Source organism: Camellia sinensis, chromosome 5, assembly GCF_055761805.1.
Source record: "Camellia sinensis isolate YWXY chromosome 5, ASM5576180v1, whole genome shotgun sequence".
Taxonomy (NCBI): Eukaryota; Viridiplantae; Streptophyta; class Magnoliopsida; order Ericales; family Theaceae; genus Camellia; species Camellia sinensis.
The window spans coordinates 154,895,356-154,905,744 of NC_138965.1; the positions used below are offsets into that span (position 1 = coordinate 154,895,356).

The following is a 10,389-nucleotide window of genomic DNA, read 5'->3' on the forward strand; positions in this document are numbered from 1 at the left end:
CTGAACTAAAAAACATTGACCTACATTATGCAGAAGCTCCAATGCTTTGTGGAAACGCTTCTGTCCTATGCATATCATTCCCCTGTCAAAATGCCAAACATAAATGTCAGTAAAATTTCTTTCTAGACACTGGAGCACCTGTATCGCCCAAGCGTAACGCATCGTGGCCAAACAATTAATGAAATCAAATATAATTACCAAGCAAATAAATTTAGATTTTATCACGGTGATAAGTCATTCCACACGAATCAACAGCTTGTTGCTTCTACATTAGAATGCATTTATTAATGAAACTAGAACAATTATTGAGCAACTGTATGACATTTGATGTGTGAAGTGCTCTTTTTCTCATGTTCTTTTCTTTATGGAACTGGGTGATCTTAGAAATCCAAAGCTTTTTTTACTTACATTTGAGTAAGCAGGGTGAACAGAGCTATGGGAGCCTTATTACCCTGGCTACCCTTCCCGAGGCATATGCCTGCTTATCAACAATTGCTATATAGACTAATTGCTAATTGCTATATAGATGACCTACCTGCTTATCAACAAAACATCAGGTCTCATACCTATAAATGCAGATTCACCAAATATGACTTAAACCAATAGGACTCCAAGTTTTTAATTCGTTATAACCCAATTGTTCTCTCCTTTAAAATAAAAAATCTCAACTCAAATACATGAATGAAAATATATGACACCCCCAACTGGCGTTCCACCAGACATTGTTCACACAAAATAATGACAACCAAAGAATCTAACAACACCTTTCTAAACTGTCAAACAACCTACTTCTAAAATTTCTTAAATTTCCCAAAACATAAAAATTATGAAGACTTGTAGTCTGTAAATCCTATTAAATTCTGACTAAAAAATTATCCACAGACCTAAAAATGACCAAACAATGTCACTAATGGAACAGTATAAAATCTATCTAGATATCTCTGTAAATTGAATGCACAAACTATAAAATTCAATCAAGTTCTATATCCTAAAAACCTATCATTTCCTGGCAAGATAATCTATATGAGTACTATAAGAAACATTATCAAGCATCTCCAGATTAAAAAAAATGAATATAAGTTACGCATATATAAGGTAAAAAAGAAGCATAAAAAATCAATTTTGTGAACCAAGTGGATCTAATTGGGCTGATCAAAATTTTTTGCCTTGTTAATTGCCTTGTTAAGAGTCATAGATACAAATCTTGCCATAAGGAAGATTTCTCCTTTCTGGACTATGACCTCCAACTCACAAAATATATATATAGAATTGTTTGATCTAAATTCATTCTGAGTGACATTCATTTAGGTCACCCTTAATGGATCTATCACATATTGAATTTGTTTGCCTATATTTCCAACAAAAAAATAAAAAATTCCGTGTGCATATGTGAACTTGGGTTGTCATAATAGAATACTTAATAGGAAATGCTAACCATCTCCATTGGACAGTGATTAATGTTCATATATGTGTAAAAATTATGTTAACATATATAAAACAAATATATAAAAAATACATAAAAATATGTGAAATATATAGTGGACTATTATTATTATTATTATTATTATTATTATTATTATTATTATTATTATTATTATTATTATTATTATTATTATTATTATTTTACCTTATTCAATGCATAACAAAATTCCACATGATAAAAAAATCCATAGGTAATTTACCTGAGTATCCAAGCCATTAGAAAAAACATGGCAGGAACAATGTTACACATGGCAGTGGCAAAAGTAGCTGTTGTGTACTTCATTCCAGTATAAAACAAGTTCTGGTCTATCACAGGCCTGATTACAATTATACAAAAATAAGAGTAAAAACATTACATACATGCATTAGATTCACCTTTAAAACATAATTAAATTAATTTATAAGGATTTGCTTTTTGAGGTGAAAAGATAAATTAATTACTCCAACAAGCCCAGTAACATTATCTTCAAGAAGACAGAAGTGGTCATCCTTGGCCTTACTTTCCTGTACATTTGTTATAGTCAATAACATAGTCTGATTAGTTTAAAACCTTCTCTCATAGAGCAAAGAACAGAGAGAGAGAGAGAGAGAGAGAGAGAGAGAGAGAGAGAGAGGGGTGGGAGGGGAATACCTTTCAAAGAGGAGAGCAAAAGGAGCAAAGACAAGAGCGGCGACAACATTCCGGTAGACAGCGAAGGTGTAAAGACTCATCCCTTGGTTTATACCAAACTTGGCTATAATACCTAAACCCGCATACCCAAACTGCAACAAAATCATTGCCAAGTATGGCTTTGCTCTCTTATACACCTCCATTGACATATTGCTCTCTCTCTCTCTCTCTCTCTCTCTCTCTCTTTTGCTCTCTTGTGTGAAATGTGAAGTGCTTATGGGCAATAGCAGCAACATACCTAAGGTTATATATAAGGGTTGGCTTAATGAATAGAAATTAATCTCAATTTCACACGTCTCGACTATATATATATGTGTGTGTGCGTACTGATTGGACTTGTCCAGTGAAAACCAGTTTCATCAAAAATCAAAACTAGTGGCAATTTCGACCAAATTTGAAGTTTCATACACCATTGTTGCTGACTAAGGAGGAGGGATGAGTAGAGGATCATTTGGTTTGGAAGTCCCATGTAGGGTTGCTTAGCTTTTAGCTTTTGGATGCAGTGAAAAATTATGGGCCGGTGGTGCTAAGACAAATTTACAGAGTGTTTAAACTTAATATATCTATTATTATTATAAGTGTGTGAAGAATTTGTCATAATATTTGAACTTAAAACTAGTAAGGCAGAACTGCTCCACTTTCTCAAACTGGTGAACGCGGAAAATCCCAAGAGTATCGCGACCATGAGAACCTGCTTCTTTGCGGAAGCAAGAAGAATATCCAGCATATCTAGTAATTCATGCAACATAAATTCAACAAAGCGCAGCCACTAAAGATTTATAACCAAAAAAATAAAACATAAAAGCCACCATCTAAAAAGCAGAAACACTTCTAAAAAGGTGTTGTTTCCATGTTCAACATTGGACACAGACACTTGTTAGACACACATCCACACATATCGGACACATGACCAAGCATGCCCTATTATTTATTAAAAATGAAGTCATTATCATTTTCATGTATCAAATCTTTTTAAAAGTTGTCAGAGTGCTCGTATCGTGTCATATCTGTGTCCATGCTCCAACATTCTTTAGTAGCCATAAAGGCAACTATCATTCATGGAAGTAGTTATAACCTTATTGGCAGCTGTGAAGGATGGATCCAATCATCTAGATGATAAGAACATAGTGGCTGTTCAGCGGTGGCAATCAAATATTTGTCATCTCCTTCACCAGTTACCTGTACAAAAATAACTAAATCAGGCATCCTCTTGTTATGGTGAACTTTATAAAGCGTACCAACAATTTGTTAAGCGAAAAATGCTAAATACACGAACGGATTTAAAAAAAAACCTGATTAAAGTTTCCTGTGTGTTACAAAACTACAGCAAGAGCCTGGTAATCAGAGAAGTACTACAGCCACATAATCTACCGATATATCTAAATACTTTTTGATATACCCAGAGGAAATATAGCACATGATTATGGATATTAAATACCTTCGCCCTACAACTGATTGCATCTTTGAGTTTTCCCTCTTCTAAAGCTGTTTTTGATTATCTGTCATCCATCTGCAGATGAGCACGCTGCATGCTGCCGCAAAGAAACGGAGAATATAGAAGTTATACAGAGCACTGACCAATTCAGTGTCATTATTCTACCAAGCAAGTAACATGGTGTATTGCATTGCACTAACACTAATAATAATGTCTACTTTCCCGACATTTCTAAAACACTGTTAAACAGTGAAAAAAATACCGGTATGCAATGTTTTCGCTAACTATGCTGCCGTCATCTTAGGTTTCCGGAATCTTTTTATTTAAATCAAGAAACACTAAGAAAATAATCCCCAAAAAAATAGAGGAACAAGAAGCTTCCTTACCCATAAGTATTAACTCGTTGAACCTATGGAAGACAACAGAAGCCAGATCATTTCTAGTGAGCAAAAGAATAAAGCAAGAACATACTAGGAAAAATTTTCACAACCAAATTAATTGAAGTGCTGGAACTATATATGAAACTTAACAATTAATGGAGATAAAAAAGATAATTCCATTATTAAATGAATATCCATCAAATTATCTGAATAGAAATTAATTATTAAATGTTTCATTATTCATACTATCATAAACAGTTACAAAAATACATGGAAGATGTTCTCAAAACAAAAACTCAAAGAAAAATATGTAGAAATATAACCTTAGACTCTCCCATCTTTTTTATGCCAAATCCAGAAAATGGAGTGGCCGTGTCAAGAAGCTCAAGCAGCCTATCGTAGTGTTGGTGTTGATCCAAAACATAGATCTAAAAATCAACTATATAACTAATCATACACTAATCTCATGATTGTTAATCCACTTACTATTAATCCTCTTAATCAAACAGGCCCTATATGTATTCATCAACTATGTACAACACAAACACATCAAAAAAAACATTTAAATGGCAAGAAATATCAAGAAACACAAGCAATAAAAACCCAAAATCCATATATACTAAATTAACGATACTAAACCTTGTTTTTAACACCAGACGACACGGCAGCTCCGCCTTCGTTCATTTCAGCCTCCGCCTTCGTTGATCCAGCGGTCTTGGAAAGCAGAGACGATTTGGCGATTATCAAAGGAGAAAGCGACGGAGAGGACATCTTTGGAGTGGCCGACGAAGCGGCGAGTAGTGATGCCAGTGGAGAGGTCCCAGAGGCGGAGAGTGGGCACCGATTGAGAGGAAGAAAATAGAGAGGGAGAGGGCGGACCGAGAAACAAAGAGAGAGGGCACCGATTTGATTTTATTTATTTATTTTTTTTCCAGATTTTATGGTACAAAACGACGTCGTTTTAAAATTAGCGACCAAATTTATTTGTCGCCAAAAAATTTCAATTCCCGCCCCACTAAAAATCAAATTTCCCTCCCAAACTTTCCATGACCAAAAGACCATATTAGTCGCAGAAAAGGTACCGTCGCCAACAAACTCTTTTAGTCGCCAAATCTCAATCAACGGCAACTAATATGGTCAAATTCCATGGTCTAATATGACAAAACTAGCTGTAGACGTCCCCGAACGCTCCCGGGAGGAACGAGTCCCCCCGTTCCGTTCGATATTGGGCTCACTACAGCTCAGGACTCTCAAATTGCCACGGTTCTTAATCTGAACCAAAGAGTCCAAATCTGGCAAATTGTTTTGAGAAAACAGATTTTGAAAGAAGTGCCAAACATGGACTGCTTTGCCAGATACAGAGTCGCCACCTAAATGTTTTATTTTGGGGAAATTTAGGAAACCCTGACTCGTTTGCCTAAGGCCACGTGTCCGTCATCACCAAAGTTGCCTTCGCTTGGGAACTTGGGTACGATTGGGGAAGGTCACTTCGTGAGCACCCCTGCTCGCCCGATCAAAGATCGGCCTCTACTAACCATGATATCTATTTTTGAAAACATTATGCGTTCTTATTCCGGTTATTAGCCTAGATTTATTATGTGATGCGCACAGCATACAAGTATAGACTGGGTCGTCTGAATTGGAACAAAACATTTCATGTTTGTTTATTTGAAAATGGTTTGATGGTGGTACCCGCAAGTAGGCTAAGACGTGGATTTGCCACCCTCGGGTGGGCTTAGAAAAACATGATTTTGCCACTATCTAGCGGGCTTAAAACACACATTTGATGAATTGTTCCAATTCAAATAACCCAACCTTCACCCACAGGCATTCAGGCAGTTATATCACATAAGCATATAGCCTCATGGTAAGCATGCTATTCGTGGCAGTCACTCACACACATGCAAAGATGCTAAAGCATGAAAACTTACCGAGTACTCCAAGCCAAAACAGAAGCTAATTAGAAATCCATGCATGATCCTAATTATATAGAAATGCCTAATGCAACACATGCAAAAATGCAACTATATCAGGCTCGGCTATTCTAAACATGGCATATGAAATGCTACAGCTAACATGTATTCAACTTGGAATTGAAAATACAATGGAGTTAGTATGATGCGCCAAGCCCGGTGTATGCAAAACAGATGAATGAATGCAAACATGCTATCATACTGTATGCTAATTGAAACATGCCCTAATCTAACCATCATAAGCTGGTAAATAAAAGGGAGAAAGACGTGGGGTTGGAAGACATACATCACACACACGCACACTAATTACAATATTGCCCTCGCGCAGAGGGTCCGAATAAATAATATACAGTCCCAAATAGTTACAGTCCAAATATGTACAAAACCCTAATTAATTAACAAATTAAATTAGGAAAGCAATAAATTGGCATGCAAGCCAGGGACTGCCTCAAATCTACTCCAGATGATGAATGATGCATGCTCGGGTTGCCTTGTGCAGAGAATCCCTCGCGATGCCCCGGTTTGCCTCTGTTTGCAATTGTTCTTGGAATGCGTGCCAAGCTCCGGAAGGCTGTCGATTTTTGATTTGCTGCAACAGAGAGCAACAAAGGGACAAGGCAAAGTATTTTCACATATGTATGCATGACTACTCTTTGGGGAGTGTAGTCCTCGATCCTCGTGCCACCAATCACGCATATCGATGCATAATGGCCGAGGAGTCGAATTGCATGACTCAATATGAAATGAATGCACATATAAACACAACAAAACCTAAACTCCATCATGGATAATCCGGAGTGTCGGTGACTGGGAATTGAGACACGTTCCGTCACTCGAAATACGAAACGTCCCTCATTTCCCGTGCTCGGGCTAACTCCTATCCCAAGCACAATGTAATATGCATGACATGCATGAATGCAACTAATATACAACCTAGCATGCACAATGCTATGAGATGGCATACATAATGCACGATGTAACAAGGCATACGCAATGCTCTAACATACAACCTAGCATATGCAATGCTATAAAATGAAATGGCATACTCAATGCATAATGGACTTACACCAACATGAGTGGACCTCATCCACACTCACATTAGTAGCCATGAGATGAAAATGAGACACTCGAAATGCGTGTACACATGCACGCAAACCGAGGACCGATCCTCAGGCACAAATGCCACTCTAACAAGGCATGGCAGGGCATGGAACATGGTATGCAAACATGCAAATTCCAGCACTAAAATATGATGCTAAATAGCCCCAAAACATGGCAATATGGCACCCGATGCACAAGATGAAACCCGAAACTCTAAACTAGGCATACGCAATGACCTATAGCTATACAAATCATGCATTATTTGATCATGAAGCATGAATACAGATGCAAGACAGTCCCAAAACATGCATATTTCCAGTTTATAACAAGTCCCAAAAACGAATGCAAATAGGGCTAATTTATCATGCAAGAAAAGGCCTAAAATAGAGATTAAACACAAAGGGACAGCAGCTGGCCCCAAACAATGAAGAGCCCTTCAACAAAGTTGAAGAGGGTCTCAAAAGAAGGTATTTTATAGTTTACATAAAGCCACAAAAATAATCACAAATAAAGCCAAACTATCATGCAAGAAAAGGCCTAAAAGAGGGGTAAAGAGACAAGTAGCAGCTTCTGTTCTCAAACAGAGGAGAGCCCTTCAACAAAGTTGAAGAGGGGCTCAAAAAAAGACATTTCACAGTTTATGGAAGAGTCCAAAACAGCTTAAAAATGAGCCTAAACTACCATGCAAAAATTGGCCCAAAAGAGAGAAAAAGAGGCAAGTGGCAGTAGGGGACCTCAAACAGAGAAGATCCCTTCAACAATGTTGAAGAGGGCTCAAAATAACACTATTTACAGTTTGGCTTGGAGCCCAGAAATGATAAAAAACAAGGCTAATATATCATGCAAGATTAGGCCCTAAGAGAGAGATAAAGAAGCAAGTGGTAGTAAGAGACCTCAAACAGCAGGAGGTCCTTAATAAAACATGAAAAGAGGCTCAAAATATGACTATTTACAGTTAGGGTCGGAGCCCAAAAGTGTAAGCAAGTATGGCTTAGATATGGAACAAAACAAGGCAAGAAAGAGGGAAAATGGGACTCACCCTTGTAGAACCAAGCTTCAACGACTTTTGGACCAAGTTTAGAAGCTTTTCACCTCTGGAAATCAGCTTCAAAGGTCTGGAATGTAGTATGGAGGCTTTGTGCTGTGAGGAAGTGTAGAAATGCTGTAGGAAACTTGGGGTTTTGGAGCTTGGAATAGAGAGAGAGAGAGAGAAATATAATGCAAGAGCCTTAAAGCAAATTTTGTAACCTCTGAAAACACAGCTGGGGGTGCTGGTTATATAGGCAAAGAAGTGGAGGAAAAGGGGGGGAAATGAAATTCAAATTTCCCCCAAAAAATAGGCCTAAAAGAGAGATAAAGCGGCAAGTGGTAGCTGCCGGCCTCAAACTGAAGAGAGCCCTTCAACAAAGTTGAAGAGGGACTCAAAAAAAGACATTTTACAGTTTATGACCAAGTCCGAAACAGCTCACAAATAAGCCTAAAATACCATGCAAAAATAGGCCTAAAAGAGAATTAAAGAGGCAAGTGATAGTAGGAGACCTCAAACAGAAAAAGGTCCTTAATAAAACATGAAAAGGAGCTCAAAATATGACTATTTACAGTTTTGGTCGGAGCCCAAAAATGCTTGCAAGCAAGGCTTAGATATAGAGCAAGATAGGAACAAAAAAGAGGGAAAAGAAGCTTACCCTTGAAGACCAATGGACCAACAGCTCTTGGTCTGAGAAATGGTGCTCCTAAGCTCTGAAAAACAGGTCCAAGTTTTTGGAATGGATGGTGGTGGGGTGTATACCAAAAATCAGGGCAAACGGAGGTGGTTAAGCGGTCCCGAACTGAGGCACACGGCCGTCGGCTCCGAAAAATCGGAAACCGGGCTCCAAACGGGAAAAATGGCCTATGACCACAAAACGTAGCCTACGTCCACTGAGAGATGATCTACAAGACCTCTCCTTCCCTTCGGGAAGAGAAAACAGAGAAAACAGAGCCTGGTTCGCAAATCGAGGTAAGACACGAAAGAGCCCGGAAGTCCGGAGGCAAGGCTCGCAGCCGAGACTCTGAAACTTATGAATGAGCACAATATGCACCATCACCAAGCGCTCAATTGGTGACGTCTAAGTCTTAAGCTTGGTCAAAAATGGGGTGTCTACAGTTGCCCCTCTTTGAGAGAACTCGAAAGTCACACGTGACGGGAGTGAATGTCAAAGTCCAGAGACGATCCATTTTTGACAAGGCCGAAGACTTAGACAAACAGGCAAGATAACAAAGATGTGCCCGCAGGCATGCCCGCAGGTAGGGGGCAAGATGCAAAATGATATGCAGGAAGATTTTGATAATTGGACTTATACGCTACGCGAAGCCGGTTTGAAAATTGGACTTATACGCTACGCGAAGCCGGTTTGATAATTGGACTTATACGCTACGCGAAGCCGGTTTGAAAATTGAGGATTCATGCAATGCACTGTAATGTAGTGGCTAAAATGCAATGTAATAGCTAAGATGTAAAGGTACCTTACAGGGGCAATTGGCAATGACTTACCTCATGCTGTTGGGGATCTTTTGCTTCTCCTTGGTTGAACCGCAGGTACTACTTTTCTCCCTGACTATGGTCGCAGCTTTCCCTATTCTCCAACAGGGTGACAGACTAGGTTGGTTCAGTATCCAGAATTGAGGCGCATACACATGCTATCTCAATCTATGGGGCTGCCATACAGATTTCAAGCCGAGGATATACCTCTGGGTATTAAAACCAGACTTTAGTCTCGGAAATCCCGAACCTTTGTGTTCTAGGCATGAGCCATTCGAACTCTAGTTTCCACCGTCTCTGTTGGTCTCCTAGGAACTCACCGCAAACATAGGCAGGTGGCTATACCAGACCACGGGAAGTTGTTCGGGCACGACAAACACCAAAGGAATTACACCTTTAGAGGATTTAAGGTTTCCTAGACCGGGGAGTGCACAAGACAGTGCGAATAAAGATGTAGGATTTAGGGTCTCCTTAGACCGGAGGATTTAAGGTTTCCTGGACCAGGCGAGTGCACAAGACAGTGCGAGCTAAAGGTGAGGTGCGCAAGATAGCGTGATAAAATGCATGCACAATGCAAGTAATGGTCACGACGCAAGATAGCACGATGTAATACGCTAACAAGTGCAGGTGAGGTGCGCAAGATAGTGCGAATGGTACAATGCACAAAATAGTGCGATACGCTAAGCAGCGCGAGTGATTAGAAATGCACAAGACAGTGCGATACGCTAAAGGTGAGGTGATTTGAAATGCACAAGACAGTGCGATACGCTAAACCGCGTGAGTGATTTGAAATGCACAAAACAGTGCGATACGCTAAACAGCGCGAG

At 39.1% G+C, this 10,389-nt stretch overlaps 1 non-coding gene across 1 annotated transcript; it reads right to left on the reverse strand.

Moving 5' to 3' along the window:
* Positions 1 to 1,588: 1,588 nt before the first annotated feature.
* On the reverse strand, positions 1,589 to 3,567 carry LOC114297669 (uncharacterized). The gene is made up of 4 exons (XR_014328926.1): positions 3,445 to 3,567; positions 2,114 to 3,331; positions 1,924 to 1,986; positions 1,589 to 1,799 (listed from the first exon to the last, which is right to left on the reverse strand). It is a non-coding gene; the product is annotated as an uncharacterized LOC114297669 (transcript).
* Between the last annotated feature and the right edge of the window lie 6,822 nt (positions 3,568 to 10,389).